Source organism: Copidosoma floridanum, unplaced genomic scaffold, assembly GCF_036245765.1.
Source record: "Copidosoma floridanum isolate Cflo_tuat_1 unplaced genomic scaffold, Cflo_Japanese_pri ptg000013l, whole genome shotgun sequence".
In the NCBI taxonomy this organism is placed as follows: Eukaryota; Metazoa; Arthropoda; class Insecta; order Hymenoptera; family Encyrtidae; genus Copidosoma; species Copidosoma floridanum.
The window spans coordinates 7,812,261-7,837,391 of record NW_028321890.1 but is presented as its reverse complement, the minus strand read 5'-3'; the positions used below and the strand labels follow the sequence as shown (position 1 = coordinate 7,837,391).

Below are 25,131 nucleotides of genomic sequence, written 5' to 3'. Positions count from 1 at the left end.
AATGGAGTTTTCAAATTATAAATTTGATAATACTTCCACTAAGACGCCTATTCTTCTCTTAGAAAACAGCCTTATTTTATCACAATTAGTTTTTTCCAGAAGCAAAATAAGTTTTTGTAGCAGATCCTTTAGAGATAAGATTTATTTTCGAGTAAAGAGATAGCCAGTTTACTATTTAGTTTCTAAAAGAATTAGGAACAATTTTTTTTTTGTAGCGAATCTTATCGCCGCTATCTAGATATATTGTGTAACCTTCTAATTTAATTTTTTTTTTATCCTCATTTTGTCAAAACTAGACTTTTAAGTTGCTTCGCTTAAAAAACTAAATAATTCGACTTAACCAATAATAACGAATGAAAGGCTTTCGTAAGTGGAGATTCCTTTTAAGAATTAAAATGCAAGAACAATGAAGCTTTTAGTTTAAGGAGAAGTAGTATAAAACAGTGAAAATAAACAATACAATAAAAGTTAGCGCTCTTTTGAGGCAATAACCAATAAGATGGAATGAGAACCACCCACTATCCGGCTATCAATGTAAACGATGGTTATAGCGTGCTTTTTAGACACATCTATTATACATACACTTTTTGAAATCAATTTACACGCAAGCTATTTCTGGCGTCAAGCAGCAATATTTGCCTAGTTCGTGTAAGAGATCTGCCAGCGGATAAAGCCAGACTATGAAGCCCAGATACTGCCAAGTAACTACATTTGATAAAGCTGTACGTCTTGTTAAAAAAAGTGTTGGGCTGACTAATCTAGGCCAATCACCACTGATAAGGCTATATGGCCACACTTTTTGATGTATTGTTGAGCCAGCATGTTCTGTCTAGTCCTCTGCTCCAGTCATACGTTAGTACAAGAGTTGATTGTTTCCTGAGATTTCTTTAAGTAAATGTTCACAAAAGTTTACTGCCCGCTAACACTTTTTTAGCATTGAAAAACAACGTCTAATGGTGGTACTGTCGTATTTTGTATTTATTAAAAAACAAAATAACGTTTCGGCCCTTTGGACAATGTCCTGGCCCTCATCAGGTAAGAGAATCTATGAGTAACAAAAATTCTTTACAATACAAATTTTGGTGAAAAACAGTACACGCAAGTTTGGTTAAGTGTATAGCATACCTCTGACTCTTAGAGAAGAGATGAAAAATCGTAATGTAGTCAGAGTTTTAAGTTGAGTTGCTTCTATACCCTACATTTACACAGATAACATAGTACACGCTCGTAATACAATTAAAAAAAAATCGCTAGCAGTTCCTTGTGGAAAGTACACAAGCAGTTTAAGTTTTTCGAATACTATAAATAAAAGGGATCCTCAAATTACGTTAAGTTAGTCCTCTTTCCTTATTGACTTAACAAGAAACTTACAGCAACTTCTTAATTTCTCTGTATTTTGTAGTCTATTCATAGTATTATTGAAGTCATGTATATGTTATGTCGGTGCGACGATTTGTTCGAGCTTAAGCTTTCGCTTAGTAACTTGGCATCACTCTGGGCTAGAAGGTGGAACGCGGGAGTAGGGGATGATGTAATTAACCGATATGAACAAGTTACAACAGGATGACACATCTGATTTAAGTAACTTAAAGCAATCGTCATGCAATTTTCTGGTACACTTGTTTGCGACGTATCTTGGGTTTATCGCTACTATCCGGAGCCATGTGCTATGTAGTGATCTGTTCGCGATCTAGAGGTTACCAGTACCATACCGACTATAGGTAGTTTACTCGAGAGATTGCGCAGGGGGTAAATTATGGTTTAAATTCGTGCTTGGTTTAGAAGTCACCAATAACATCCCAAGCGGAGGTGATTACCCTACAGTTTACGTAAAACACAACTCTAGTGTTTATTTGTTTTGCCTAGAGTTTATCAAATACCGTAGTAGGTAAATGATATTGACTCTAGGAGTACGTTCGTGACGAAGAGAAAAGAAAAGAAAAGACGAACTTAACCACTTGGTTACTTTTGTGTTACTAATTTTTATTTTTAAGCACTTTACTTTTATTTTTTTTAAAATTGTACACGCAAGGAACTAGCACAAAGTGTTTGATAAAGAAGGTTCCAACCGCACTCGTGGATAACCGTATGGTAGCAAAAGCGGACTCTAGCTACTCAGTCGACCGTTTCAGGGTGAAAAATTAACTCTCATTTCTTATGGGCCTCCGGGATCTTTGTAAGAAGAGTAGCAGATCTCTGGTAAAGGAAAGTTTGCCGGGAAAAACTTTAAGGCGAAAGACAAAAGCCAAAGATCTAATTGGCTAGAGATGCTCTAAAGTTAAGTTATGCTCTAAATGCTCATGTTAAGTCACTCAAAAATTTACACATTCCACATCCGGCTCATTCTCCTCCGTGTGTCAAGGGAAGGGAAGGTGATTCACTTACTCATGCCCTTCCTTTCTCCTTTACATCCAAGTTTTACAAAACTTTAATTTAACTTAATATTAATATTAAGATAGAATATTATAAATATTAACTAATGCTTGACACTGTTCGTCCGCTTAGTATTTCAATAAATGCTCGGGTAAATAAACGATCGGTATGTTACGGTATATTAAGTAACACTTAAATAGAAATAACGGTGACCGTTGTTATAACAACTTATAATTATAACATTAGTATAATAGTATGGTAATAATAGAAATAGCGATAATAATAGTAATAATAATAATAATAACAATAATAATACTAGTAGTTATAATTATAAAAGTAAGGATAGTGGTAACAATATGAGTACTTCACCTTTCGCGAGTTAACATAATCAAACTTACGGATAGTTTGACTAGTTACAATATTGCAAAAATAATGTGGGATTTTCGTAAAATTTAAGTTAATATGTTGTCACTTCTAGTTATTAGGGGAGGAGTCGGCACGTGGTGCTCTAGGGCTTTGGATATCTCGTTACTTATATTAGAGCAGCCACACATACTCTCTTCCAACACATGTTAGTTAAAAAAAGGAAAAAGAGCTATTTTTAACGATCAATTCGGTTTTCCCGTCTTCTCTTACATGTTCAGTAAGTGCAAAAATTAAGGCTTTTGCGGATGATATATGAAAAAATTCAGTATTGTAATAGAAAAAGGGTAGAGTTTGCAGGTAATTTACCTTTTTTTAGATACACGTTGGTTTCTACTTAAAAGTACTTATAAGTCAACATAAAAAATCCCGAAAAAACGAGCGGGGAAAAAACTTATGAGTAATTTTAGTTTACTGACATTACATACATTTAATATTTCGAAAAAAAGGCACTTTTCGTAATTTTTTTCTATGTGTAAAATTTTTATTTTATCAAAATTGAAGTTATGTGTTAATTCAATACTATCTTGTGATAGTAGAGATGTATTCTTTTTTTCTCCATATCTCTTTTGTATTCTGCCACTCTTAATTTTACAGCCCTCGACGTTTGACCGACATAACAGCAGTTAAAATTAGTACATGGTACGTGGAGAATGAAATTATTTCAATCAAGTTGCTCAGTTACATCTTAATCTACATTAGTTTTAATTATAATCATTTTTATTGCGATTGTTAATCATATTTATATTTAGTAAGGTATTTATTCTTTTATTAAAAGGCTTATTAACAAGTCGTTGAGGCTAGTTGTGAGCTAGTAAAAATTTATTGTTTAATCTTGAATTATCATTATGGAATTGGGTGTCAGCTGGTTTAATGGAAAAGTTTACTAGTGTATAAATGATACCTATTTAATGTTGCATTGGATAATGAAAAAGAGAAATTAAGTATGAATATGGTATTTTTGATGAAGTGAATAAGTTTAATAAGGATATCGATAAAAATGACTCATTTAAATGCTACAGACTGACAAAAATACACATAAAAGACTTTTCTATCCATATCATTGGCTTGACATTGAATTCACTCACTTATAGTTTTTCTAAATTTCTTTCTGATTCTTTGATTAATAATATTTTAATGGAGAAATCACAGAACATAAAAAAAAAATATAAATTAACGAACAAATTATAATATTACTAAAAACCTTATTATAAATGCAGTAAAATATTTTTGACAATTCTTGAATCGTAAAATCAATTTTCCTCTCAATAAATTTTGCACTGGTGTGTCTTTAATTTTGAATTCGACGTTCTTCCATTTTAACAGCAAATGTTATAAACAAGTTTTTGGCTCTCCAAGGAGCAGGTCCTGTAGTCCAATGCTGTGTGATCTTGTCATACGTTTGCTGAAAATTTCATGCTTAAAGAAGTTATGTTTCGATATTCAATTGTGTGGATGGTACGTGGATAATATCCCCATACATGTGGCTACTTTATATTAAATATACTAAAAAAATTTAAATAGCTATTGTCCTCAACAAAAATTTACTATTGAGACATGTAATAACCACAGTATCAGTTTCTTATTGGTACTAAAAAAGTACACACTCAAGCTGCTACTTGGATTTTTCCTTCCACTATCCAATACAACATAAAATGAGTATCATTTACGTACAAGTAGACTTAGATGATAACAATTAGATGATACTCAATTTCATAACAACAATTTAAAATTGATTAATAAGTTTTTACTTGTTAACAACTATCCTCTAGAATTTATTGATAAATTTTTTGATAAAAGAATAAATACCTTAAAAAATATGACAATCGCAATAGAAATGATAATAATTGTTAACTAATCTGATCAATACCGTATAATTCGCACTTGCACAGACCTACTAAGTATTATTGTAAGAAGCTTGTTTACAGACTTGTTAGTCTTATTTACAGTTTAACAATAAATTGAATTTAATCTTTTCACATGTACAAGATGTAACTGAGCCACTCAATAAAAATAATGTCGTTTACAGCATACGATGTGTGAATTGCAACTGCTGTTGTGTCGGACAAACATTGAGAGCTCTAAAACTAAGAATGTTAGAACATAAAAGAGACATGGAGAAAAAAAAAAGGTACATCTGTACTGTTACAGCATGGCATTGAACTTACACATAACTTCAATTTTGATAAAATAAAAATTTTAGACATAGAATAAGATTTCAAAAAGTAGCTTTTATTAAATAAAAAACAGACGTGACCTAAATAATGAAGATGAAAATAACAATAATAATAAAGGAAATAATAATAATAGACAATAAGATGTAGAGAAATTAAAAAATTGTTACAAGTTTCTTGGTAAGGTAATAAGAAAAAGGAAATAACTTGATATACATGCTTTGAGGACTCCTGTCATTTAAAGTATTAGGAAAACTTTAACTGTTTATGTGCATTCCACAAGGAACTGCTTACAATTTTTATTCAATTGTACGACTGGCGTGTACTATGTTATTTGTGTATGTGCAGGGTATAAAAGCAACCAAACTTAAAACTCTGATTACATTACGATTTTACATTTCTTTCGTAACAGTCAGAGGTATGTCATGAACTTTATTTAATTTGCGTTTATTGTATTTTACCAAAATTTGTGTTGTAAAGAATTTTTGTTACTTATAGATCTTTGTACCTGATGAGGGCCTGGACAATGTCCAAACGGCTGAAACGTCGTTTTATTTTTAAATAAATACAAAATATGACAGTACCACCATTGAATGTTGTTTTAAAATATTTACTAACTCAACTCTAATTGGACATCTTATTTCAAAACTTTTTTAGTATGTTGTGCATAATGCTAATATAAAACTAATACTGCAGGTGATAACCTCTTTAAGGGAATTCGTCGGTAGTTCCGATCCAGTAAAAGCCTGGGTGACTATCACAGACCTTGCGGATTTTGGGGAAAGTGTGCACGAATATGCCTTGCTTTGCACGTTGTAATTTTCAGTGAGCCGTAACAGCTTGCCTTGAAATAGTTTAAGTAAAATTATGGACATTTTTTATTCTTAGTTATCTTATCTTTACATTTTTTATTACTTCTGGTACAAAAACTAATTATTCATGGAACGAAATTGCAACCATACTGAAATCCTCCTTGATTGTATTTAAAATTATGCTTTATTCCCTTTCACATTTAAGATCATGCATGATAAGTTAGTAAATAATAATAACATTCATGAGATAAAGGAATGACACAAAAAATCTTTAATTACAATTTATATATGTGAGTAAAGATCATCCATAAACATGAATAAAGCTGCAATTTACACAGAGAACAGTAAAGTTTAACGAGATTTACTTATAAAAAAACAATGACATATTTATAAATTAAATCAAGTAAATGAAATGATTATAATTGTTGCTACAAATCATTAATTTTACCTTATACGTGAAAAAAAGATATTGGACGACAGTCATAAGGACTGTTGTCAGATACATGACTGCGATTTGACCCCTTTTGGTAGTTTGTATTACTGTATTGTCTTTAGACAATTTGGATTGTTGGTGCAGATTACAGTATCATTTTGACTACATTAGGGCAATGATATGAAAGAATCAATGATGTTATTCTTCGGAAGGCAGGCTTGAGGCCTTAGACGTATCTGTAGTTGGCATTTAAACTTTATCCTCATAATTGATGGCAAAACAATTCTACGGATGCGTATACACTTGTTTACTACAAGCCTAAACAACAACTGTGACAAAGAATGGGGAAAGAAAAAATACCCGTGCCTTTGCAGATACTTTTATTTACATACATTCACTAATGTATAGACCTATATCACAAGTTCTACATAATCTCCTATACTCGAGCGTTATTTACAAAGTAAAAAATAATTATTACAACAGTATCGTAACCCTCCATTGACCAGTTTGATTCTTAAGTCGCTTGTAAATGATAGTTATCACAAGCGCCGCAGACTCTATTTCCTATTACATTCACTTAATCGCGGACGTAGCAGTTTATCTACAAACGGTATAGATAACTGGGCAAAAATTTTTAATTTAGTCAAGACTTTATACTGCATAATATAGATAAAATTAGTGGTTTAACGTCTATGGAAATTAATGGAACCTTATAAAGCATGTTTGAACAAATAAACGTTAAATCATTGTACGTGCCGCATGAATATAATTTTCTAGATGTAACATCACGATACAATTTTACGAGCACACCTGTTTCTCTCTACCATGCCTACAAGGACTATGTTTCTCCTCTACAATGTCCTTGTATGTTTACGTTAAAGTAAGGTATTTATTATTATTTTTAAGACGTGCACACCTTGAAAAATAGTAAATTTTTTTAAAGGAAGCTCGAAGGTCAAACTAAATTGGTTGGTTATCTCAACCACTGACTACTTCCATGCTCTCGCAGTATATTCAAACTTGGTTTTACAGAAAACTGTGATGTCGCTTTTTCGACGGAACAAGCTTGATAAGATTAAATAGGACTTTTAAATGTTTGATGGATACCTCCAGATAATAGAAAAGACCACAAATCCTATCAAACATAAAAAGCAACGCAAGAGATAAAAGCAATGTGAGTGTCTTCAGCAATAAGCGGCAAGATAAGCTTGTCTTTATGTATCAAGATGATGTAGATTTTTCCTCAAAGTTATATGTTTAATTGAAATTTTTTTTTATCACAAATATAATACACAATATCTTATTTTATTTTTAATTACTTATTATTCGCACTTTATCATTATGCTTACAATATTTCTTATTGCCAGTGTACTTATCATCCGTTTGAACGTATTATGTAGTAAAATTTTTTATCTATTCAATACATAATTTTTTTAAACAAAATCTTATCACTATATATTTATATTTCAAGGAGGATCCCATCATTGTCACAAAACATTTTATAATATTCTTTTTATAAAAGGTGTATGTACATTTATATAAGACTTGCCAGAAAAAAATTACTTAACACATGTTTTAGGTTGGAAAATAACTTTAATTCATTTTCAATGTTTTCTTTATAATTAAGGTTTGATGAGCATTGTTTATACTAGTTTTGAGCTTTTATTTTAAATTTCTCTGACTAGTTACCATTTTTCAAACTAATTCTTGAGATTAGGGAATTATTCAGATTCAATTTTTTTTGTCTGTCATTAACGTTTCATAGACAGTATTAAAAAAAAAAAAAAAAAATTCATTTGTCTATCGGCTTTTATTTTTAAGGTAATTGAAAATCTAAGCATGAATGCAAAAATTCTCTTTTGCCTTGTTTGACAGCATGTCATGTACAATAATCATGTAAGATTGGTGCTTTACAAATTCCTGAACCAAAAAACGTAAGAGTTATCATGATTGCTGTTAAACAGTAGCTGTTAGAGCTTTTGCATATTAATATATAAATTTTTTTTGCAAACAGCTTGCTTCTTGACCATTGTTTAAGACTATTGCGATAAATTTTTTAAATCTTTTTTTAATCAATATCTTAAAAACACTATTTTAAAAAAAAAATTATACGCATATCAGTTTTTGTTATTGAGATGTTAGATTTTGAAATAACCCAGTGGAAAGTAGGTGTTGGGGTACCCAAGTATTAAGTTATACTTGTATGAAATTATATGGCAAATAATATAATTATAAGTAAAAAAATACCTTTCATAAAACAATATTATGTACCAAGGTGGCGTTATTAAAGTGAAAACAAGTATACATACATTGACTACATGTGGTTTCCATTATTATCTTAATATTATCAATTATAAACAATGTATCACGACATAAAACCATATAAATTACATATACGCTAGTCAGTAAGACACTGTGCGCTGTCAACTACTTAAGAAAAATGTCAACATGCCAAATGAGTCTATAAGTACTTAAATAATCCTCAGAAGCTTAAGCTTGACGATACTTAAGTAAAATTATGTTACACGTACAAAAAAACGAAAATAGACATTTTTTTACTGTTTCTCTCTTCTCACTTCAAATCTTTTTAGTTTGGATATCAAGTATGTTCCCTTAGTCGTAAAATATTTGCAACATTTATAATAAAAACTGTCTGCATGAACAAAAAGAACTTACTGAAAATTTTTTCTATCTTATTATAACTGAGGAATTGATTTTGAGCAGGTACGGTAGTCTATTGAAGAAATAAGTGGACATTGGTCTCTTGTACCTCATATTGACATAAAGCAACAGAACCAGAAAATTAAACTTACCATACAGAAAATATTACAAGCTAACGCAAAAAACAGCAATAAAAAAAATGAAGATTCACTACACAGTTAGGGGAGACCAAGGTGGGATGGGGCAAAAAGAGAAAATTTACCAATACAGCGAAATACCGTACTATGTTAGCACTTCAAAGACGTTAAAATAAGGCAAAAATCTTTGCCACCATAACTAATGTATAGAAATATTGAAAAATCAGTCAAAAGTAATTTTGTAGACCTAAAGTCTTGCACCAAAAAAAACTCATACCATCCCGGAGCTTTCTACACCAGGGTGCGATGGGTCTCGATAATTCACAGAATTAAGTGAACTAGTTCAAACAAAATTGCAAATTGCGAGGAGCAGCAGCAGAAGGAGCAGCAACAGCAGTAGCAGATGTTATATCATATACCTTTATGGCTAATGGACTCGTATAACCTTTACAGTTAATACCACACAAGAAATCATAGGATATACTTAAGTGATGCAAGCAAAACAAGGACTTGTTAACCAATTATTTCAATTTAGTTTGCACGAACCGCATCTAATTAAAATACGTCATATCACAGTGTCAAAGTAGTAAACTACAATACAAATAAAGTAGTAATTTCTTAAACGTTATTTCTTTCACATTTGTGAATTAAATAGTTCAATGACGTCGCATGACCAGTATGTTTTAATGAAATATGCAACATATTGAATGCTCTGATCAGACACTTTTGCTTTGACAGCGTAAGATTATCTATAGTTTCTGATAAATTGAATAAAAAACATCAGCATGAATTTACTTCTTAATGAAATGATTGACTATCATCACAGGAGCGTGGCCACTGCATACAGTGTAGAGATAGAAGTTCAAAAAGTCTATCAAGTTGACTTCTAAATAAAATGATCGACTGCTACAAAAGCGTGGTCGCTGCCCACAGTGCAGAGGTAGAGGTTAAAAAAATTATTAACATGAGTACAACGAGAAGTGCGAATCATATAAATTTTTGTGTCAAACTATTGGTGGAGGTGTACGGAAAAAAAGTATACGTACCACGGCCAAAAAGTGAGGCTACTATTGGTCGCGCATTCGGCTCGGCCGATAATGTAGCCTGGTCAGTAATAGCCCCACTTTCTGGACTAAGTACGCAATATTACTTTTTTACAAAACTTAGCAGATTAAATAGTGAGATGCAGCAAAAACTCATTTTACCCCAGAACTCATCTTGCCCTGATCTCCCCTACACTAAATAAACAAACTTAGAAAATGTACAAAACATAAAGTATACAGTACAGTACACCTTACACGTAAAATCTTGCACCTTTCTTTAACCCTTAAAAATCTTATGGAAAAAAATATTACTTTCAAGGAACAAAATAAATTCATATTCATAGTAAGAGTCATTTAGAAGGTTAGTTCTCTATAAGTACTATTTCTTGGTAAAAAATGTTTATGCTACTAGATGCAAATATCAGTTCCTACGAAAATATAGTGAAATACTATTCTATGGAATTAATAGTGCAATCATTTAACGATTTGTATTCCCATTGATTTATACGTTGAATCTTAAACAATTTTAGTGTACCAATCTCATGGCAAGTATACAACTAAAGAAACAGTCCGAATAGCACCATCGTGTCTAACATAATACCCACAGCAAATAATTTAGTTCTATCAGATAGTATTATTAACTAGACTTTTGAAAATCAGAATAAAGTACATATCATTTAACCAATGTGTATAAATGCTAATTTTTGTCGTTTAACATAACACCAAACTCTTATAAAGCCTAAGCCATCTGAAATCCTAAAAACACTGATCTTAATATACATAACATACTTCTTAAGTATTTAACGCTAAACTATCGTATATTACTTAAACAATCAATTCCTTTTATTTCTTTTTCTAATAAAAACCAAATGTAATATCATAGTCATCTATAAAAATAATAAAAATAACCTACCATTTGTTGCACATGGTATCAATACGACAAAGTATGGATGCATCATGAAAGATGCAGAAAAATGCTTTGGCTCTAAAAGTTACTGATACGTAATTAGCAATATTATTGTCTCATTTTAGACGAATCTTTAAGCATATAATCATCTGAAACATTATTCTAACGATACTTTCAAACATACAGAAGGTAATCATCATATAAAACAAGAAAAATAATAGTGATAAGAAAAACTTTAAAAAACGAACTAAAATAAATGACTTATGTTAACATACCAACATATCAAAGCATGTAGCACTCATAAAAGTTTTTTATAAAAACTAAGAACCAATTTTGCACACAGCTGCATTTATAATTAATTTAAAAACTATTTACTCAAAAAATAAAGTTAAAAAAATAAGGAAATCAATGCCAGCACTCATAATCGTGAATGTGCACTATCTAAAGAGAAACTAGTAAAGCTAAGTCAATGTTATTTTTTGTATTTATGAAATATCCTTACAACTAGGAATTGAGGAAAAAAAAAGTGTCATAATTATTGAAGAAGTCAAAAACTATTTATATAAGCTGGTCACATTAGGAGATTTTGTCAGGAATCATTAATTAATAGACATTGGAAGCATGAAAACCATAATGTCATCTGCTCTTTGCACATGGTACTTGTATGGCAAATAGAAGTGCGTGGTTGTGAGTCAGTCAGAGTTCTATAATGATTGTACTCTAACTTTTAAACAAGGAAACTCAAAGTATGATTTTATGAGTAAGTAGACTTATTTTCACCTATTAAAAAAGTGTAATAATATTCAGTTCAATCAATCTTTTGTGTTATAAAAATACTATCGTTAATAGTTTAATATATAATCAGTTAACCTCTATTTTTTTTACTATCACACAAAAAAAACTTTACTGTACCATTAGAACAAATAGCTCAATCTTGAGTGGAGGGCACTGAAGTCATACTTGGAGTCAATACAGATATCAGTTTGTTTGATTTTTATACTTTTTGTAATGCACCTTTACCGATATGGATAAGCTACTAGAGATGTCTGCATAACTTTATTAGAAAACTTAAGAAAAAGTATTTTTTTTAGATTTATGGTGGAATGTAAAAATACCAAGCACTACTTTGTCATCACTGTAAGTGGCATCCATTACCAAGCAGCTACACACACCGATTAACACTGACTATTAATCAATCGATTACATGCTTACCAATAATTTTAGCTCTTTAACGTCAGCATTTACCAACATTCAAACCTGGCCAATGTCAGGAAACTGCTATTTTTTAAGTAGTTTGCTTATCAAGTATGCTTCCTTGTCAAGACATATCCAGTCGTGACTGCAATTATTGATCTAATTTAGAGTTGAAACAAAAGACAGCCCTATAGACTCATTAATCTTATTTTTAAAGAAGATAGGCAGTAAACAAGTATTCTTATTTGTTTGAGTAAAATTTGTTTATATTTTTTATATATATCAAGCTGTATACACTAACAGAGATCCTCACAATGATATAAGCGTACTTTTTCATGTTTCACATTGTGATACGCTTTTTCAGTTTTTAAAAAGCCATACCTTCTTAGAAGTAATACAGTCTTGATCGGCTTTTTCATTGTCATGGGCTGCCATTGTTGTGTGTGTATGTACACCTACCTAAATAAAAATAAAATGAAACAGATGAGACTTGGAGTATGGGCGTTTGCGTGATAAGAATTCAATTATGATGATGTATTTATATATTAAATGGAAGAATTATGTTACATCATATCCCTTTTACAATCATCCTATAACATAGCTTGATTTTCCATCTTATGTTACAATTCCTAAGCGATAAAATTATAGAAAAAAAAGGTGTTACTCTGCTTCTGAATCTGAAAATAGAAGGAACTCCTTAAGCAGCGTTGACAACTCTCGCTCTCATACGTCACCTTTGTTCTTAGTTTACCTTGAGTTTCTTATTCTAAAAAAGAAGATTTGCAAATTTCTTTACACTTAATAATTATTTTCGTACGCTATACGCTATGCACTACATAACTATTCAGGTCGTCACTAGTACTGCACTGCAGTGACTTTATCTCGCACCACGCAAGCCACAAATGCACGTTCAGTACATCCTCTTTGTTTTTGACCAGAAAGAGCTTCTGCTTGTCCTAGTTCCACACATCGTATTTATACTCATACTCTGTCTACAATACCACGCTAGTATACTCTACAGTTTCTCTTTTTCTTTCTGTCTACTCTGACCTATTTGCTCTTGCTATGTATCTCTATCCCTTCTTTTTTCACTATGTCTTACTATCTCTTACTAACGTAATTCTAATAATCCTGTTTTTTAACCTCTTTTCATTCTTCTTATTCTTATACACAGTGCGTGAGTAATGGTGGCACTTTTAAGCATGCACCTAGCAGTGTCTTGTGTACCTTGTCTCATTTAAACACTCAAATTTTCTATCTTTCTGTCTGTCTCTTACTCTCTCTCTCTCTCTCTCTCTCTCTCTCTCTTTCATTGGTGACCGACTCTTTGGCTGCTTCTGTCTATCAACACCTGACGGGCCATATTTGGACAGAGGTCTTTGCTAGGTCTTAGATCGTGGCTATGCGCGTTACTGTAATATTATTGTTACTGGAGATTTAAATTAGGATCTTTTAAGATATAGCTAATACGCTTTTCATTTGTGACTGCTTATTTCTGAGAATTCTTCACCCCTCGGTCTTCTTTGCAATCAATTTCTGTGATAGTATAGTCCTCACTAGGCTTAATGTTGCTACCCTTTCAGCGTCATATTAATTTACAGGAAATCCTGGGTGTAAGAATAAATGTCAATATGTGTCCAAATATTTTACAGAAAAATCTGCTAATATTGCTTTTTTTAGCGAGTAGGAATACCATACCCTCATCTTGGAGTCCTAATTTTTTTAAAAATCTTTCATTGCTAACACCACTGCCACTAGACAAATGTAGGTAACCCTTGAAGAATACGACAACTCCGTTAATTATAAACAGTATATCTCAAAAAACTTCTTGGTTATCTATATTTTTTACAGCAGCGTTTGAAAAATGAGGTTGTTACCAGCACATGTGAACTGATAATACCTGACACTTTCGATTCGAGTTGCTAATCATTTATCGTGGGATACGTGCCATAAGTGCTCTAGTTAAAAAAACAAGTGTAAATCACGAATTTTTTTGTTCATTGTCCGTTTAAGGATTGTGACGTGTTATGACGGTGGCTACCGAGTCCTAGAATAATGTACATATTTGCTATACATATATATTTTTGACACATTATTTAATGTGTATTCTTGGTGCCACGGCCTACGAACCAATAGGAGGGAGAAGGACCGAAGACAATGAGAGCAGTTGAATAAGTGTGAAATATAGTTGAGTGAGTGTATGTATGTAAGAGAGAATTGAGATAAATAAGGTCGGAATATGTCGGGAATAAACCAAGGGCCAGTTCATTGTGTCTAGGACTTAGTTTTGAGAACCTCCAATGATTTACTGTTTTTTAGAAGCATTGAATTGGTTGTAAGATGCAAGGAGAGGAGGGCACGCACCTATGCAGACTTACTGCATAACGCAGTCAGTATGGTACGAGGCACCAGAGAGAGCAGAGCGTAGACATTAGAGTCGAGAATCACAGGGAAGGTGGCAATTAATAGGAAGAAAAGCAGAGAGACAGAGGAAACCAGAGGAGAAAGGTATCCAGCAAGACGAGAGAACAGGTGCCACGAAGAAAATCACCAGAAGCTGGTGATGTAACCAAGCAACTGCTGAGACCAGAACAAGCCCCAGATAGCGCAGCGTGATCATGAGGGTATTATAAAGGTACTGGGCGTAAAATACTAGAGTCAGGTACGGGGACAGGGGTGTCTGGATAATCCAAGTGAAGGAGTGTGTGACAACACGCGGGGATAGGATGAATGTTAGAGACACGTTAGTGTGTGCGAGATTTTCCGGGTAAGTGGCTCGCGCGAGGATGGTGACAGTTATGAGGTGTGCATGACATGGTGCGTCTGGTTATATGCGTGTGTATGTGAGGTAAGTGTAGGCCTTCAACAGTCGAGCTAAGAGAAAGTGCATCTGCGAGGACGACCGGAGCACATTTTTCGAGTGACATACTGACCTTGAAGATACCGTGTATTAATGCTTATATTTATAGTGAAGAGAGAGAGAAAGTGTGTAATATTTGAGAGTGTGTAGAAAACGAGTAAATAGCGTAATCGCAATGTGAAATTGACGTCAGTGATTGTGTTCATTTCTAATGAGTGCCCCCTATTCCCCTTTTTAACTTCTTTTCAGGAGTGTTTGGTGTTTCTGAGCCAGATACCTGTCGCAAACCTCCTGAATGAGAGGAATCCAGTGTGTAGGAACTAGTAAGTGACGTAAGTTAGAGAATTTTTGTGAGAGAATCTAGGTGGCTGTTTATCAGCTAAAAAAGGGTACCCTTTGATTAAGCGTAATCTCAAATATTCAATGATATGTATCTTGCATGGCGACACTAGGGCGCTGGAACCCACTTAACATAAAAATCGTAGCTATTTATAACTGTCATTATATATAAAAAAAGTAGTACCGTAGCAGCTTAATATTCTTATTCAAAATATAAGAACCTGTGTTAACATTGTTTTTACATACATTTGTAAATTTTAACTTGGTGCCGATTGGCCTTCAGTTGCGTGCGACCAGCATAGAGTGCGCTGTAGGACGGTTATTTGGCCCCTGGTTTTACAAGTCAAGTGAAAGTTTATGTGTGTATGATTTGTGTAAGCGCAGCAGGAGCATCATAGAAGTAGTATTTTGTTGACCAACGTTTTGTCACGTCATTGAGATGATTTGAGCAAGTACTAAGCGTCTTTCTCAAAATTAACAATCGCAGATTTTCTAGCAGGAGGTAGAGGCATGCATCGTTAGATTAGCATTTGACTAAGGGCGCATGGATGTGTGCATTTAACACTGCGAGTATTCCAATCACGAAAATTGTATGGTTCTTTCTTATGTGAAGGTGCTAGGCATCACGCGCGTGATAGCGTGATCTTTCCCCATGATATCTGCAATTGGTTTTCCGGGCCTTAACATTGATCTATATTGCTCATGTTCTATGATCAGTGGCGTGTAGAAGTGACCAGGGTGAGTAGGATTATTGCTTCTTTTCTACAACGGGGTAGGCTAATTTGAAAATGACGATTGGGTTGTGGTGGTGTTTATTCTGCGGTGTGTACGATTTGGAACCGACGCCTGCGATGTTTGAAGTAAGAGAGCTTTCTCAGCACTAAATGAAAAGGATTCCGGGGTTTGCGTATTCAAAATATTGATATGTACATGTCACTGTCAATTGTCTCTCTTCAAAATCACTATTTTATAATCTTGCCTCTCCTTAGAAGCACTTTTCTGTCTATTGATTATTTCCTTTCTTTGTTTAAATAAATTGTCAGCTTGCCCAGGCTTCCTCTCCAACTTTAAAAAGCTTCTTATATCTAGGTAAACTTCATCTTTTTCTACGAATTAGTATGTAAATTTACTCCTCGATCCGACTAGCTGTAATACTTTCATAATAGCAAACTTACTGGATTGTATTCCACGTGCTATCTGTTTTTATTAATTTTCGTACACAAGTAGTATTACACGTTGTCAATGAAGCTGTTATGTTGTATGTGTTGTTTTAGTTATTGTTTAATATTATTTTCAACAAACCATCCTTTACGCTCTATAATATACATAAATTGTGAGGTCTACGATAAGACACAGTTTGGGGTTTACATTCCAAGTTCTCCAAGTGTAAGACACAAGATTTACCTCTCTGTGTACTACAATCTATAAAATATGAGACCAGTAGACAGTGGGTACTTGGGTACCTAAGTATTGATTTGTACTTTTGTTAAACTCAATAACAGATAATTATAAATCTAAATATACCTTTAACTAAACGATATATTGTGCAAAGGTGGTGCAACTATCGTTGGATAAAGCTCATTTATATAAATTAGGTGTAATTTTTATCAATACTTAAATATTTAAAATGGAAAAATATAAACCATACACGATGTCAATAAGATAAGTTTAAATGAAAGATATCCTAACACGTGCCTTACTCCAACAAGGTGAGATGTGCCCGCTTACAATACAGCCGAAAGATAAATACACAACGTTAGTAGGTATTTGGTAAGAAAAAAAAAAAAACAGTGGACAGTGGGTGCTTGAGAATTAAAGTATAAAGTTAAACTTCTGTAAAATAATATGGTAAAAAAAATAATTATAAGTATAAAAATACCTTCTATGACACAAAATTACGTACAAAGAAGGTGCTACTATCGTTAAAATAAGTATATCTACGTTAGTTTAGTATAGTTTCAATAATTTATTTAGTATTTAAAAAATTAACGAGTATCAACAATATACTAAGGAACAACATAATAATAATATTATATTGGCTGTCCAGTACAAAACTGTACGCTTTCATTGTATCTTCTGATTATTTAAAAACAACTTACGACGGTTCTGGCTAACAACATTTCTAACGTCATGCTCACACAATTATTTCTAGTCTTCATTACGTACTCAAAAAATGATTGTATCAAAAAAATTAAGTAAAACTATTTTGTAGTACTGCTTTTTTTAATAGAGTTAGTACATGCCAGTGAATATCTTTGCAAGGGGCTCATCTCACATAGGTATTTCTGGACGGATGTTATTCACATTAAATATTTATTTAAAATAGTGTTGAATTTACCAAAAAAAAGTTGCTAATTTTTCAACTACATCCTTTTTCTTATGTTTAATTTTAAAAAATCGCAATTATCATGAAACCTTACAAAAAAATCTCATCAAATTGTGTTTATACAATCTGTAGAAATCTTCCAATTTTTATGTTATAAAATATTACTTTTTGGATAAACCTATCCAATTGTCGAATAAAACCACAAGTTGGATTTTAGATTGATTAAGAAAGGTGAGATCAAATATGCGTAAGAGCATGTATGTGCGTTCATTCACAAGAGAGAAAAAATTTCCAGCTTAGCTACTAATATTTACGCTCCTTTCATTTCTCTGAACTGTTTCCCCGGTAACTACGTACAGAATTTCCTTATGAGGAATAAAAAAACTGTAAGAGAATAAAATACAATAAAAATAAATTTTTTTTGTACAGTACAGTAAAGGTTTTTTTTAATTTTTTAAAATTTGGGAAAAATATAAAAAAATTGTATGAACAATAATTTGTTTGTTGTAAAAGTAAGAAATTAATAAAAAAAAAATACTTAATAATACACAGGAAGGCTGCTTCTCTAAGCAATAATAATTTTCAAGTCTTGCAAAAAAACTTTTAACAAAAAAAATTACTCTAGTGAATAAATTACTTATTGATTTCATAAGTAATTAAACAAAATGCATTTATGTACAGTGAATAAAAATTATTAAAAAAAAAAAAATGTATAAACAACATTATAACATGCAGTGATTGAATTATCTGTACTGGGACCGTTTGTAGCAGAGCGGGTAATGGCCTCACCTAGGAGGTTGAGGGTTCAAACATCTTTAGAAATTTTTTTTTTCTTCTTTTTATAAATTGGTTAAAAAAAAAAGAAATAAAATTTAAAGTATGTGCTGTACTCTAGTGCTGTGATATTTTGGGGTGTGCTGTGCTGTGCAGGAGAGCAGAAGTACGTCATGAGGGTGGGTTAAAGGGGGTAAAATCAAGCGAAATCTACTTCGGTCACACTTTCTCTTAAGGCTAGAGTCTTAAAACGTTGATTCTTCCTGGCGCATAACGCACCTATAGAAGTATAACTTAAAAAATGTGTAATGTCACAAACACATCTGTACCTGGTCTATAATTAATACTCACAATATATACATATCTGAAAGGCTATAAAAATTTATCTTGTAGTACTGCTTTATTTCCAATAGGGTATTATATGTCAGTGAATCTCGCTTTAGGACGTTCATAATGTATATGTTTTTTTGAATATATATTATTAAGTCATTGAACTTACATTCCAAATATCATACAAAATTCTCCCGAAAAATCACAACTTGTTTGACTGTACCCTTTTTTACATATTCACTCGTAAAAAATCTTGATATTACATGAAACATCATGATAAAATTTTAAAAAATAGTGTTAAAATATTCTAAGGAAATCGCCCGATTTCTGAGTATGAAGAAATACTTTTTGATACACTTATTAAATTCTCCAATAGAACTACAAGCTATTTTTTCAAGTAAAACAAGGGAAAAGTGATGAAGTATGCACAAAAGCCTGTTTGCTAGTACATGTATGTGAGAAATACAATGGCCAGCGATTCTTCATATTTGCGCTTCTGACACCTGTCTCAACATTCACCCCACTACCAGTGATAAACGTTCTTAAGATGAAAAATCTTCTCAGTCACGAAAAAGAAACCAATTAAAAAAATATAGAACAAAAAAATCCATTAGTCTATTTAGAGAAATTTAAATGAACAAACGATTAATAGAAAAATTTTTTTTTCATGCTCAACTAACTGGGGAACATTTTAAAAGTTTGAAAATTGAAAAACTTTTACGAACTATAGTTTATTTATTCTTTGGTTAGCAAAATAATTAAAAAAATTAAAATGTTAACGATTATTTTAGAAGCCTGCTGCTAAAATTATTATTTTCTACGTCTAAAAGAGATTATTGTATAAATAAACAGTTAAGTAAATTAATAATGTTTTATCGATATAATCAAAGTAACAATATTATAGGTTCGTTATGCGTGAGTGTAAATCAGTGATTTCGATATAATGACCTTGAGAAAAAGAGAGTATGGAATGTTCATGTTACTTTTTTTTTCGTCACCCCCTTGCTATACTGTCCCACGCTGGTACTCTTTACACCATTTTACACCACGTCCGGCAGCTAAGCACACATTCTTAATTTTATTGAACTTTAACTTTTCTTCTCTTGACAAATTAAAAAAAAAAAATAATAAATTAAATAAAATGAAATGAAGAATAGTGTCTAAATAGTTTTAAGTACCAAACCTCCTGCCCACTAGCCGAAACCCTTCTCTGTTCTGCTATGAGTGGTTCCTATTGTAACGGTGAGAGACTGTCGAGCCGTTATTGAAGGGCTAGGGCAAGTAGGGACGTAAGAAAAGGGGGAAAAGTGTGAATAGGGACAAGATAGGAAAGGGAAAAGGGAAAGAAGGGGAAGAAAAAGAGAAGCCAAAAAAAGGCAGATAAGATTGGGTTTTTACAGCGCATGGGAGAAAAATTGTTGGTTCACGCAAGACACGATTTTTGGAGTTTTGGTTCCGTTTTGTGTAGTGACAGTGCTTTTGCTGTGGTAGTTCCTTTTGCTTTGGTGTGACAACCAGGACGATTGACGTTCCATGCTTGAGTTGCTGTGCAAGCAGGTGGCTGCGAGCTCCGTGAGAAGCGGAAGACGTCCCTAGCCAGGTCAGGCCAGGGTGAACGCCAAGGTTCCCAGCCTATCACCTCTGCCAGTAGAGACGCCTACTGGCAACAGCGTCTATGCCACAGCGTCTCTGAGTCCAAGAGAATCGTCACCACCTGCAACTGCGAGTGCCGGTCCCCAGATGACCGTATGTTGTAAGGGGCAGTGGCCTTTGGATAATTCACGTAGGTCTGCTGGGTTCCCGATTTTGCGCAGCGAGCTCGTTGAGTATTTGCGCTCGACGTGTGTACACCTACACACTCACACTCACACCCACGATTACTTTTGTATTTCTTTTTTATATTATTTTGAATACATCCCGCATTCTATAAACTACTCACGCGTACTTGTTCGTAAGTGTGTCCCACTTTCCCGTGTATTGTATTAAGGTCGTCACAAGAGCTGACGACATCTAAGGTTGCCGCGAAACTTGGCCCCTGCGGTATCTCGGTGAACAAGACCCGTGCAAACATATTACAGGGAGTGTCACTGTGGGTATCTGGGCAACATAAGCCCAGTAAAGATCATGCTTTTCGCCTCGTTTATTCGCGGTGAGCACCTGGTAACATTAATGCCCAACAAACAACCTACGGCAAGGTATCGCGCGACGTAGAGTGGGAAAAAAGCACTTTTTTTGTTAAAAAATCTGCTGACACTACATTCGTTGACCTAATTCTCCCATTATTTTTTAAAACTCCTTAGATATCAAGCTTCAGTGTATCACTGCCACTTTTTCTCAAGAGTCCAAACCCTAACCTCAAAAAATCGGGAAATACAGAAAAAACAGATTTAAAAAAAATTTCTGTAAAAACTAGTTTTCAGGGGTTTTTCAGGTCTCTGGTAATGAATTTGTTGTTTTTGTATACAATTTTAGGATAGCATATACAAAATAGCGGCCAAAAACTAGAAATTTTGATTTATCTTGAGCTTTTTCGTATAAATTACTAAAAAACATTCTTTTTTGTCACCGATTACAAATTTAATTCTTTTATTATGTAACAAGCTTTAGTAAGTAACTGCCATTTTTCCTTTAAACTTAAAACCATAACCTCAAAAAATCACGAAACACAGAAGAAACAGATTAAACGAAAAATATTATTGCGAGAATGAGTTTCCAGGGGCTTTTCAGGTCTCCGATCAAGAATTATTTGTTTGTATATTCAATTTAAAAATAGCAGAGAAAACATGGCTCCCAAAAATATTAAATTTTGCTTTACTTTGCTTTGCTTTATATGATTTAGTACACAATTTTTTTATTCCAAAAAAAACTACATCTTAATTAAAAATACTTGAAAATGTTATGTACATAAAAATTTTGAAAATAATTATTTTAAGCTTGAAAAGACTAACTTTCTAAATTTGTCAATCTTTAATAAAAATAAAATGAATATTCGCCTAAGGCGAAAAAGGTAAGGGTTATTGTCGCTCCTGTTGACGAGGACTGTTTGAACAGTGGAAGCTCTGTTTTGGCTCATTGACATATTAAGCTAGGCCTGCCCGACGCTTCTCGACGTAAAGAAGGTCAAGCAGCAGCTTCACCATGTCCTCATCAATAGCCGGTTTTCTGACCTTCTTCTTGGTCGGCTCATTAACTATTTTTGCCAAGTCCTCGTCTATAACGTTGAACCCAGCTATCTTAGGGAAGTTAGCAAATTTCTTTGGCAGCATCTCAATTGCCTCTCAAGGGTATCATGTTTGCTGTGGATGGACGCTATCTCTTGTAAACAAGCACTCAAAGGTTGGGCCTCGCTTATGCCCGCAACCTTTGGATGTTTCTCAGTCTCCATAGCCTTAGCCTTGGGCTTGTATGCTGGTTTTGGCAGGTAAAAGTGTTCAGGTAGAGGTGGCTCACGGATCGCACTGCTAAGCTCTAGGAGGCGTTCAGCCTCAGTGCCTCCTCACAGCAATTCTGCCAGACTGCGAACCTCGTCTCGTCTGATTCGATCCTGTAACTAAGAACGCATATTCCTGTGTAACAGATCATGTTGGCGCTCGACAGGCCATTGGGGTTGGATCTGACGCACGATATTCTTAATCTGCGTTAGAAAATTGCGTACGGGCTCGCAAGCATGTGGGGTGCGCAGTTGCGCAGCAAATGTCAAGCAGCGCTGCACCTCTTTGCTTAAGTCATACTTTTTCTAGCCTGCAGCCACAAAATCAGCCTAGTTAATTCACTGGTTGCATTAATTGCAGAATCACGTAGCCATAATGCTGCGCATAAGGTTGGGCAGATCTTGAAAAAGCTCTGCTTCCGTCAAGCCGGAAGCTGTGTGGCACTCCATAATGCGCGTGAGGAAAGTATCAAAATTATCGTGACCTTCCCCCGTGAACTGAACATTCCATTGCTGGACAATTTATCGTAAGTCATGGCTTCCGGGGTTGACGTATGACCTGCCTGACCCCGACTGTCTTTCTGCCAAGAGCGAAAGACTCCTGCCTAACCAGGCTGGATGTGTGAGGTCAACTGGCACAGCCAAGTACGGGGGCAGGTTAAAATATTGGCGGTATATCGGGCGCGATGACTAGCTTACTGCATACCTGTGTGGCCTCGTGGTCAACGCATGTATCTGCGTTGTACGCGCAGGTGGCACCGTTAAGTATCCACGCATTTGCAAACAGCTTACCGATAGCATGTATGCACTTGTTAATGCGCATACCGGGCATATCGCTTGCATCCAATTGACTGGAGTAGGTGGTCATACGGGTCCCATCCTCGTGGGTGGTGGTGGCGCTAAAATGCACGCAAACGCTGACGATATGTCTACGTTGTATTGGCCGTTTACGGGTAGCGTAGCTAGCAATCCTAAAAGATTTGTAAATGCCTGCTCGCCGAACATTGTTTTACACCTTCTTGCCGGCACGTTATCGCTTTGACCCCCTTGTGCATCTTGAATTGGAACGTTTCTAAGTTGTGGATGGCTCCTTTTAGCGGTACAAGTTGAGCCTACTTGCGTCAATTTCGTGATGCTTTTATTGGCTTGTTGTAGCCTTTCACGCAGCTATTTGTTCTCGTCTTCAAAAGTCTGTGACGATAGAGCCCTTCTATGTTTGTCTGAGTTTCTGATAGGCGAGGACGTGTTTACGAGGAGCTCGTCTTCCTTTGTTACGGCTGTTGGGATATTTGGGGTCCAGCCCCCGTGTGTGTCATTGCTAACATTGTCATGGTTCTTAGGAAATAATTAACTGCCTTACTGTCCCGCACTACTTGCAGCAGACGTATGACGTCAGCTCACTCGTTAACTTTGCAAACTTCTTGCAGGCGTTCGTTATCATGAGGTAATAGACCTCTAGATATTGTTTCACGGCTGCGTTAACTTCCTTCACCAATTTCAAATCCTCAGGGATGTAATTTCCCACGAGCCAGTGGTAGAGGCGATGAGTCCTGACTGCATTGCTGCCAGTCGTTTATAGCTCAGTATTTATTAAAGAATTAATGGTCAGGTCATTTTTAATTAATGACCTGATAAATTTATTTACTGGATCTGCCTGCTCCTGTATTAGCTGTGCCATGATCCTTTCGTAAACTAAAATTCACACTGTCTATAAAAAAAATAACTAGCAGTAAGTGCACTGTGCCGTAACGCAGAGATTAGCTTGAGAGAGAGAGAGAGATCGGATAGGTAGGGAGATTTTGCGCCAAAGCGTTAGTTGGACGCAGATTCCCGCCTAAACTTATGCCTTAAGCCTTTAAATTAAATTAATAATTTAGTACAGCTTCTTATTAAAATCTATCAGTAGTAGGGATATCGATTTCCTTAACTCTCTCTTTTTGTTTGTGTTGATGTGTGTGGTACAATTTTGAATACAGTTTTGTATAGTGTACCTTGCACACGTACAATACTGCTCGTCGCACTACGATCCACGAGAAGCCAAAAGCCATGTATATCTGTATACCGGCGTATCCGTGCTGTCTCATCTACTTGCACTGTAGATCCGCGTTCGCCGCTTGTGAAAATCCGATTTTACAGACTGAGCTTGTTGGCAGTCAAAAATAACATTTTGTCTTAAAATATTTTTTTTTTTTCGTTTGCAATCGTACACAAAAATTTTGAATACTAAAAGTCAGCAGTGACTTAAAATTATCACGTCAACAAAGCCAACGGTTTGTTGACACGCGAAAACTATACGAGTCTGCCGGTGTTTCTCGCGTATGCTAACGCGTTCTACAAGTTATATACACAATCAACTTCAATTTGCTGTACAGCTCCTACTACAGCTCCTACTTTACTACTACTACATATAGATGCGCGATAGGCTGCAACTAGCCAATAAAAGCATCAAAAAATTGACGCAAGTAACCTCAGCTTGTACAGCTAATAGGAGCCATCCACACCTTAGGAACGCTTCAATTCGAGATGCACAAGGGTATCAAAGCGATGACGTGCAGGCGTTTACAAATCTTTCAGGATTGCTAGCTACGCTACCCAAAAACGGCCAATACAACGTAGACAGATCGTCAGCGTTGGCACACATTTAAGCGCCCCCGCCACCCACGACGATGGCACCCGCATGACCACCTATTCGAGTCAGTTAGGTGCAAGCGATATGCTCAGTATGCGCATTAACAAGTACATACACGATATCGGTAAGCTACCTGCAGATGCGTGGATACTTAACGGTGCCACCTGCGCGTACAACGCAGACACAAGTGTTGACAACGTGGCCACACACATAGGCAGTGAGCTAGTCATTGCGCCCGATATACCACCAATATTTTAACCTGCCCCCATACTTGGCTGCGCCAGTT

The 25,131-nt window shown here is 34.5% G+C and overlaps 1 protein-coding gene across 1 annotated transcript in view; it reads left to right on the top strand.

Annotated features, from left to right (window-relative positions):
• Nucleotides 1-25,131, top strand: part of kl-3 (dynein heavy chain 8, axonemal kl-3) — a 1,186,420-nt gene that overhangs the window by 1,133,733 nt on the left and 27,556 nt on the right. The window lies entirely within an intron of this gene.